This window comes from Podarcis gaigeae, assembly GCF_964106915.1.
Source record: "Podarcis gaigeae genome assembly, chromosome: 6".
In the NCBI taxonomy this organism is placed as follows: Eukaryota; Metazoa; Chordata; class Lepidosauria; order Squamata; family Lacertidae; genus Podarcis; species Podarcis gaigeae.
The window spans coordinates 91,663,501-91,673,523 of NC_139682.1; positions in this window are offsets into that span (position 1 = coordinate 91,663,501).

Below are 10,023 nucleotides of genomic sequence, written 5' to 3' on the forward strand. Positions count from 1 at the left end.
GTGTTGTGGTTTCAAGCATGGTTCCACAGGGCTAGCCAGGTCCCTCGTTCCATCTCTACAGAAAAGAATCAACAGACACAAAGATGACACCATAAATTGCAATATTCAAAAAACTGCAGGGAGAGGGTGGCACAACACTTTGACCACCCAGGACACTCCAAAGAATGACCACCTTCAGATCAGTTGCAAAGAAACTGCAATATGGAACTGCTGAATTTCAACAGATCAAGAAATTTGGCGCTATCACTTGTCAATTGAATCGCCACAACTGTTTATGTCAATTGACTTGCCTACGCCAGGATGTCTGCGTTATCAACAAGTGTTTTGCGAATTGCCCTTGTTAGCTCTATAATTCCTACTCCCTCTGTATTTTCTGCAATTAATTTCTCTTTGACCTCACCGTTTACAATTCCCATGCCCAAAAATAGCCACCATGCATATCTATACTTGTAAAGAAGCTTTACTCCATAGAAACTTGGGGGGCCACTAGGTGGCGCATCGGAAGATGGCTGACAATAACATCTCTCCGACCCACACGAGGTAATTTGGAGGCTATGATGGTGGTAATTAGCCTCCTTAACCCCCCCCCCAGGATTATGGGGGGGGACGGCCCTTGCCTGCTGTGCCCTATACCACCCCCAAATTTGTGGGGGGTGGGGGCACTAGGCACAAAGCCCTCCTGTGGGATTTTCGGCACTCCTCGACGCCGTCCCCGATTCGCGCCGCTGGTTGCAATGATCTTTAAAAGAAACAATTTGGACGTGATTAATTGAACATACATCAAGGAAAAAGGGGAATAAATACTGCTGACAGAAGCGATCTCTGATAACAAGACAACAATAAAATACGAGAAGAACGTCAAGATACGGTATGACAAATGACTGAGGGGGGAGGGGGGGAAAACCTGCCTCTACCTTTTTATGTGATTTAATAAGAATCCCCTCCCCTAATGACTCAGAAATTAAGGACTTAAGCTGTGGATTTAAGGCTGTGTGGAGATAAACATTCGATCCAAAGCAATGTTTCAAGATGAAGCTGGAAAGCTAAGAGTTTTGGAGTGTCGCACTCAGAAAAAAAAATGCCGTCGCCATTTTGTGAGGCATTGTGGGAGCTCTTGGGTCTGGGAGGAGAAAGAGAGAAATAGAGTTGTTTACATATCGTGAATCAACTCCTCGGTGGGGCTTAAGAGCGGCAAATGCCAAAATTTACGATGGAAAAAGTGAGGTTATCTACGAAGGAGATATATGGAAACCATCTGGACTTAGTGGAGGAACGGGAAATCCACACAGGATTATTACACTTGCTTTCAGCTTAAGGAGACTAACAGAAGAGATCGTAAAGGAAAAAGAGAAATTATACGAACAAGATATGATGTGGCAACACCAAGATAAGACTGGATAGAATTATGAACTTTGTTTGGACTGATTGGGACTGATTTGGACATTAACGCAGTAATAAGAAGATGATCTGAATTCCCCTTTGGATCTTGAAGTATGGGTTCCCCCAACAAAATTTAAAAATTTGGCTTTGTAATTCAGAATTTATATGATGTGATTTAATTTGATGTGATTGGCCAGTTAATAAAAATTATTTAAAAAAGAAACTTATGCTGTAATAGGTTAGTTAGACTTTAAGGAGACACAAGTCTACTTTGTCATATTTGTTGTGGTGGTCGTTGGGTGGGCCATCATATTCACCACAATCAGAACTTTATATTGCTTCTTGTGTTGATATGGGTTTGTTATTTTTGTAGAAGTCTGCTAGGCGGTATAAGCCTTTGGCTTGCCAGGTTTTTATCTGGAGGTTTTGTGCTACATGGTGGAATAGTGGGTGGTGTGCCAGGGGGTTAGTGGGGATGGGGTTAGGGACAGTCTACCTGTGTCTTCCTTCCATGCTTTAAGCATGGCCTGTGTGAACCTGTTTAGTGTTGTGGGGATTTTCCTTAGCTTGTTTGGGAGGAATGGGCATGGTGGAGGTATTTTCAATTATGTCTCTCTGCAGGTGTACCCATCGTTTAGTCTTGCCCTCTAGAATGCATAGAGACACGGGTGATGTTGTGGTCTAAACCGCTGAGCCTCTTGGGCTTGCCAATCAGAAAGTCAGCAGTTTGAATCCCCACAACAGGGTGAGCTCCTGTTGCTCGGTCCCTGCTCCTGACAACCTTGCAGTTCGAAAGTATGCCAAAAAAGTGCAAGTAGATAAAGAGGTACCGCTCCGGCGGGAAGGTAAACGGTGTTTCCATGCACTGCTTTGGTTCGCCAGAAGCAGCTTAGTCATGCCGGCCACAGGACCGGGAAAAACTGTCTGTGGACAAATGCCGGCTCCCTCGGCCTGTAAAGTGAGATGAGCGCTGCAACCCCAGAGTCGTCTGCAACTGGACTTAACTGTCAGGGGTCCTTTACCTTTTACTTTTTTCTAGGATGTATGGGATTATGTGGCACACTTGGTTGGCAATGTAGCATAGTTCTATGTTGGGATTCCCCACCCTCCTACTGTGGGGGGTAGGTGTAGGTATTTGGGGTTTATTCCTGGGGTTTTTGTGTGAGAAGATTAACGAGTGTAGTTTTTTCTGCCATTTATGGGGGGATCCAGACTGGGGGGGGGGGTTGGAATAGGTAGGTTAATTGTGGGTGACCACTAATGGTGGGCTAAAATTGCCTCCCCATGTTCACACTGCTATCACACACACTGTCAGGACTGCCGCTAGGTCCCAGCTCACAGAGGACCAACGCCCAGTGGATGTTATATACAAAAGTCTTTATTAAAGTTTAGTTTCCATTTCCAAGCACTGGGCGCGCAGACCCACGTCTCGACGCTAGACCGGCTAAGTCCCCTCTGACTCACTGCTCCACCCACACCAGTTTAAGATTCTAGCCCGGCTCCACCTCTTGCGCTGTTCTTTCCTTCGCTGGGTCCTTCTGCCCTCTGGGGTTCCCTCCTTCCTGGACTCCTCTGACGCTGAGCCTCCTGAGTCTTGCCCCTCCCTCCGGCGGGCTTTAGGACCCGGCTCCCTTCCCGGGCTCCCCGCTGTGCCGCGCTCCTGTACATTTGAACTTGGCGCGCACGCCCAGCCGGTGACTTTCCTTCTGACCGTTTCCCCGCTTCCTGATGTGGGCGTTGCCAAACCTGACTCCTCTCCTCCCTCTGGTGGTGAGGACACTGGTCCCGACTCCTGGGACTCCCCCTCCCCACTGCGCTCTGGTGGAGACGCTGGTCCTGATCTCCAACTGCTGCTCAGGGACTCCCCGCTGGCCCCTTCCTCCTGGGGCTTCCCCCCGGGAGCCCCCCTCGCTCTGGCCACCGGCGCTCCCTTCTGTGAGTCCTCCGATTCGCTAGAGAGGCTTGTGGAATAACTCTGGCCACTGTCACTGCCTGCGCCCCCCTCGTACTCCTCCTCCTCACTCTCCATTTGCTCCCCCTCCTGTGTCTCTCCTTCTGAACCCCTGACATCCATCCCCCCTCGAAGCCCCCCCTTCCCCCCTCCCCCTCTTCAGGTGCGGGTTCCGGGTGCTCTAGAGTTGTCGGGGTGAGTTCAGGATACAGTTCGTCCCCCGAGGCGTGCAGCCATCGTGATAAGTCCGGAAAGTCCTCCATGGGCTCGTCGACTGCGATTCCCTCCGCTTCCATCTCCTGGGCGGTGTGTTCGAAATCTGAGGCCGCCCCCAAATCACTCACAACCCCTTCTCCCCCTGTCGCCTGAGGTGACGCCACTTCCCAGGGTCCCTCCGGCATGTCTCTGCGCCATCCCACTTCGGGTTGGTTCTCCCACCAATAAGATCCCCCCGTGCCAAAACCTGAGAGCGAGCCCTCTGGGGAGCTGCCTCCCGGAGCCGAGTCCTCCGCTGACGAGAAACCCCGGAAAGTGCTGGCCGAGAGTGTGGGTGTGAACAGACAATCATCGAAAAAGCCCGCCGGCATAGGCTTGTGCGGGAAAAGTGTATGGAATTCTTCCTTGAGCAACTGCTCCTCCAATGCGTAATCCGGCACCCACCTGTTGGCGCTGGCCGGGGTGTCCTCTGTGGCGAGAAGATATTCAATCCCGTCCTCCCCCCACCTTGAGTCTAAAATCTCAGTGGCTTCGTTGAGTGGCCCCTTTCTCGGCGACCCCCCCCTTTTTGGGCGCTTCCCTGAGCGGGTCTGGCGCTGTCCCTGGTGCCTGAAACCTGTGGGGCTCTTTGTAGGGTGTGAGCACTGATCAATGAAAGACCGGGTGCATTCTGGACCCCTCCGGGAGTGTTAACCGGAAGGCCACTGGGTTGATCTGCGCCTCTACTTGGTAAGGCCCTAGCTGCTTGTGCCCGAGCTTCTTCTTGGCCAACGATCTGGCCGGAACTGCCTGGGCTGCTAACCAGACCCAGTCTCCTACCCGGATGTCTTCCCCGACCCTCCTGTGTCGGTCTGCCTGCACTTTGTAAGCCTGTTTCGCCATCTCTAACTGCCTCCTGAGCTGCTCGTGGATCTCCTGCAACTCCGCTGCCACGGCCTCTGCTCCCTGCGGCTCCCCCTCCCTCACTTTCTCTAAACCCGGGAAGGTTCTGGGATGCCGCCCATTGTTGGCGAAAAACGGTGTCACCCCCGTGGACACGTGTTTCGTGTTGTTGTAGGCAAACTCGGCTAGCGGTAGGTAGTCCACCCAGGTCGAGGGCTGCTGGTTCGCGTAGCATCTCAGGTACTGCTGCATGATGGCGTTGACTCTCTCCGCCTGTCCGTTAGTCTGCGGGTGTCGCGCCGACGCCAGGCTGACCTTGACGTTCAGGAAACCCATCAGCTTTTGCCAGAAGTTGGATATGAACTGGCGCCCCCTGTCGGACAGGATGGACCGTGGTAGGCCGTGCACCTTGAACACGTGGTCTATAAACAGCTTGGCGGTCTGCTCGGCTGTGGCCACTTTTGTGCAAGGAATGAAGTGGGCCATCTTGGTGAACAAGTCTACTACCACGAGTACTGCCGTCTTGCCTCTCGAGCTGGGCAGATCCGTGACAAAGTCCAGGGCCACCCTCTCCCACGGTTCGAACGGTGTCTGTAGCGGTTCCAAGAGGCCCGCTGGCGGCTGGTGTACTGGTTTGGCCCTTTGGCAGGTGTCGCACCTCCTGACGTATTCCGCGACATCCCCCCTCATCTTGGGCCACCAAAAGTCTCTGGCTACTAGGTCCACCGTCTTCTCCTTGCCGAAGTGTCCTGCGCTGGGCGCGTCGTGCAGCTGTTGCAGGACCCTCGCGCGGAGGTTGTCTCCCGGCACGTAGAGGGCTCCTTTGCGGATGAGCAAGCCGTTGCGTATTTGGAAGTCGTCGTCCCTCGCCTTGCCGCTACGCACCTCCTCCATCTTGGCTCGCGCGAAGGAGTCCGTCTGCAGCGCGCGACGCACCGCGTCCAGGTCCACCGTGGCTGACGCGCATGCCCACGCCTTTGGTGCGAAAATATGCTTGGCCGCCGCCGGCGCCTCTTCTTCGAGATACTGCGGTTTCCTGGACAGCGCGTCCGCCATGATGTTGTTGTTTCCAGGGATGTATTCTATTCTGAAGTCGAAATCTGCAAAGAACTCCGCCCAGCGGATGTGTCTCTGGTTCAGGAACCTCGCCGTGCGCCAGTACTCCAAGTTCTTATGGTCTGTACGGACCTGCACCGTGTGTTTGGCCCCGACGAGGAAATGCCGCCATGCCTTGAAGGCTGCATGTATGGCCAGTAACTCCCTGTCCCAGATGGTGTAGTTCTGCTCCGACTTGCTGAGTTTCCTGGAGTAGAAAGCGCACGGCCTCCAGTCCCCCTGGTGGTCTTGCTGCAACAGGACGGCCCCCACGGCCCTGTCTGACGCGTCCGTCTCCACTCTCATGGACCTGCTGGGGTTCACGTGTAGCAGGTGTTCCTCGGACGCGAAGAGGTGCTTGAGCTTCTGAAAGGACTGCTCTGCCTGCTCCGTCCAGATGAACTTCTTCTTCTTGGAACTGAGGGTGTCAGTGATGGCCGCTGTCTGCATGGCGAAACCTTTGATGAACTTGCGATAAAAGTTGGCAAAGCCGACAAACCTCTGGACTTCCTTTCGATTGCGTGGGCTCTTCCAGTCCAGCACTGCCCATACCTTGGTACTGTCCATGGCGAGTCCCTTGTCGGACAGTTTGTAGCCCAGGAAGTCCACCTCCGTCTTGTCGAACTGGCACTTCTCCAGCTTGGCGTAAAGCCGGTGCTCCCGCAGCCGCTGCAGTACTTCCCTGACATCTCTCTCGTGAGCCTCCGGCGACTCCGAGAAGATGAGGATGTCGTCCAGGAAGCAGACGCACTTCTTGTAGAGAAGACCCGCCAAGACATGATGCATGAATGCTTGAAAACAGTGGGAGCCATTTTGTAATCCAAAAGGCATAACTCTATATTCATAGGTGCCCAGCGGCGTAAACATGGCCGTCTTCCACTCGTCACCCTCCCTCACGCGTATGAGATTGTACGCTCCGCGTAGATCCAACTTGGTAAAGATGCGCCCCTTCCGCACCGTCGCCAGCAGGTCATCGATCTTGGGCATGGGGAAGGCTGTGGGCTTGGTTTTTGAATTCAAAATTCTAAAATCAACTACAAGCCTCTTTTGGGGCGTGTCCCGCTTCTTTACAAAAAACACGGGACTGCCCCCCACTGCTTTGGATTCTCGGATGAACCCCCGCTTCAAGTTGTGATCTATGAACTCCCTGAGTTCCTGCAGTTCATCCTCAGACATGGAATACAGTTTCCCAGTCGGCAGCGTCGCCCCCGGCAGGAGGTCAATCTTGCAGTCGTAGGGTCTGTGGGGAGGCAGCTTGTCCGCTTCCTTCTCGCAGAAGACCTCCAAAAACTCTTTGTACTTGTTGGGTACCGCTTGCAACATGCCTAAGTGCAGCTGTGGTCCGTCTTCGTGCCCCTCATCTTCTTGGTTAGCGAGGATGCAGTGTTCTGCACAGTAGGAGCAGAAGAAGGTCAGTTGACGCTGGTACCATGCCAATGCCGGGCTGTGCCTGTCCAGCCAACTCATGCCCAACACAATGGGCGTGTCTGACAGGCGGGTGACGTTGAAGCTGATGACTTCGCGGTGATTACCAATGCGCATCACCATTGGCGGCGTCTGCTGCAGCACTTGCCCTCCCAGTAGCTCCCTGCCATCCACCGTGACGACGTTCAGAGGTACCGTCGCTGGCAGAAGGGCTATGCCATGTTGCTGGATGAAGTCCATGCCTATAAAATCTGCATTGCTCCCAGAGTCAATCGTAATGGGGATCTCCACAGTGAGCCCATTGGGAAGTTGAAGGGATGCGGTGAGCTGCACTACTGGTTTGGGTGGGAGGGGGTCTGTGGGCTGTAACATTACTGGGGATTGCTTCACTGACTTGTCTGGCTGGCCCCCAGTGACTCCATTTCCAGCCAGACAGTGGAGTTTTCCTGCTGTGATTCACTCTGCTGAACTGCGTCTGTTACTGTCGCTGCGGCTGCAGTGTGCTTGTGAAACCGCTGGGGACACTCTTTCGCCATGTGCTGAGCACTGTCGCAGATGTAGCACTTCCTGGTCCCTCTAGGAGGCTTCATTTTGACTGCTCCCGGCGTTAGGGCTCCGGCTGTGGACTGAGCCTTAGCACCACCTATCTCCATCGGCTCCTCTCCTCCTCCCAGCGGAGGCATGGATCGAGCGCGCGCCGCTTCCTTGGGAAAGGGGGGTGGTGCTTTCGTTGGCGTGCGGCCCCAATGCCCTTCCTCTTTGTCCCAAGAGCGTCCTTCCAGCCTAACCCCAATGGTGAGTGCCCTCTCCACAATGTCCTTGGTGGTTTGGGGTCTCTCCCCCCTTGCAATTTCGTCTTTCACAGCTCCGTTCAGCCCCTCCCAGAACAGATTTCTGACGGCAGGCGATTCTCTCTCCCACCCCAGTGCGTTCACCAATGCAAAAAAGCGTGAGTGATATTGCCTTACAGTGGCTCTACCTTGTCTTAGTCCGTGAATCTGTTTCCTAGCGATATCCACATCAATCTCAGACAAAAAACACGCATCCATCACTTTAAGGAAGGCACCCGCATTTTGGAGGGCTGGATCCTTATCTCTCCAGAGATTGTGCAGCCACGTTTTCGCCTCTCCCCGTAAATGCGAAACAATAAATCCCACTCTTTCTTCCTCATTTTTAAAGTCCTTGTCAAGCAGCTGCAGTGCATATAGTACATCTGCTCTGAAGTTAGGATACTCCTGCAGGTCCCCATTGAAGTGAGACACAAGGCTCCCTCCTCTGTTCCCCAGCCCAATCCCTTCTGGTCTGGTGGCCGGTAGCCTCTGTGTAGTTAGCACTTCTAACCTGGTTCGCAGATCCTGGCAGGTAACAGCTGCTTCCTGCTCCTTTTTTCTGGACGCCGCAATTTCTGCAGTCAGCTGCGTCACTGCGTTTTGCAGACTCGCTATCTTCTCTTCGGTAGTCATTTCCCTGGTTTTCGTGAGCTCGCGAAGCACCAATCTTCACCCCTCGCTGCTTTCCCACACTCCACGAGGTTGTAAAATTGGTGGAAAATGGTGAGAGGGGACTTACTGTCAGGACTGCCGCTAGGTCCCAGCTCACAGAGGACCAACGCCCAGTGGATGTTATATACAAAAGTCTTTATTAAAGTTTAGTTTCCATTTCCAAGCTCTGGGCGCGCAGACCCACGTCTCGACGCTAGACCGGCTAAGTCCCCTCTGACTCACTGCTCCACCCACACCAGTTTAAGATTCTAGCCCGGCTCCACCTCTTGCGCTGTTCTTTCCTTCGCTGGGTCCTTCTGCCCTCTGGGGTTCCCTCCTTCCTGGACTCCTCTGACGCTGAGCCTCCTGAGTCTTGCCCCTCCCTCCGGCGGGCTTTAGGACCTGGCTCCCTTCCCGGACTCCCCGCTGTGCCGCGCTCCTGTACATTTGAACTTGGCGCGTGCGCCCAGCCGGTGACTTTCCTTCTGACCGTTTCCCCGCTTCCTGATGTGGGCGTTGCCAAACCTGACTCCTCTCCTCCCTCTGGTGGTGAGGACACTGGTCCCGACTCCTGGGACTCCCCCTCCCCACTGTGCTCTGGTGGAGACGCTGGTCCTGATCTCCAACTGCTGCTCAGGGACTCCCCGCTGGCCCCTTCCTCCTGGGGCTTCCCCCCTGGAGCCCCCCTCGCTCTGGCCACCGGCGCTCCCTTCTGTGAGTCCTCCGATTCGCTAGAGAGGCTTGTGGAATAACTCTGGCCACTGTCACTGCCTGCGCCCCCCTCGTACTCCTCCTCCTCACTCTCCATTTGCTCCCCCTCCTGTGTCTCTCCTTCTGAACCCCTGACACACACACACACCCCAATATGTCAGAGACTTCCCCAACCCTGCCATAGGCAAAAGCTGTGAATCATTCTTTCCCAGAACACAGCTGAAAGAGGGAGTTGCAGCAGCAACAAGAAAGGACAGGACAATATAATTGCACCCGCTGCTTACCCAGTGTGGCCGAGGGGGTAATAAAGAGCTGGAGATGGAAACCCACAATCTAGCACAGCAGTAGCTCCTCTTTAAAGCAGGCAGAGCCCTGCTACGTTCTCTCCTCCATGCTAGAATTCTGGGGCATGCCAGGAAGCAGTTAAAGAACAGCTGCATCGCCTGCCAAAAAGAACACCCTGAGCATCTTCAGGCTTAGCTGTCAAAGCCCATAAAGGATTAATGATGCTGTCTTGTTATCTACAGGAAACAATTGGCAGAGGGTCTGACAGAGGCACCACCACCTTTCTTGTGTAAGAGACGCCCTGCGTGGTGGCAGAAGTTAAAACAGTTTCAGCACCATCTGCATTTCTTAGCCAGATGCCGGAAGGGGAGAGAAACATCGCGCACATCAAGAAAGGCAGCCTGGTGTATCTCTGAACCACTTCAAATTGACTGGAGCAATGACAGTGGTTCGGAGCTGGCTGATGCAACAAAACTGCAAAGGTCAAGTGGGCCACGGCCAAATTTGAAACAGGGCCATGCGGCTTTGTGAAATTGCACCTACTTGCGTTGGCACAGAGAATGCAGCTGGAGCTGCAAACTGGGCATGTGATGAAGC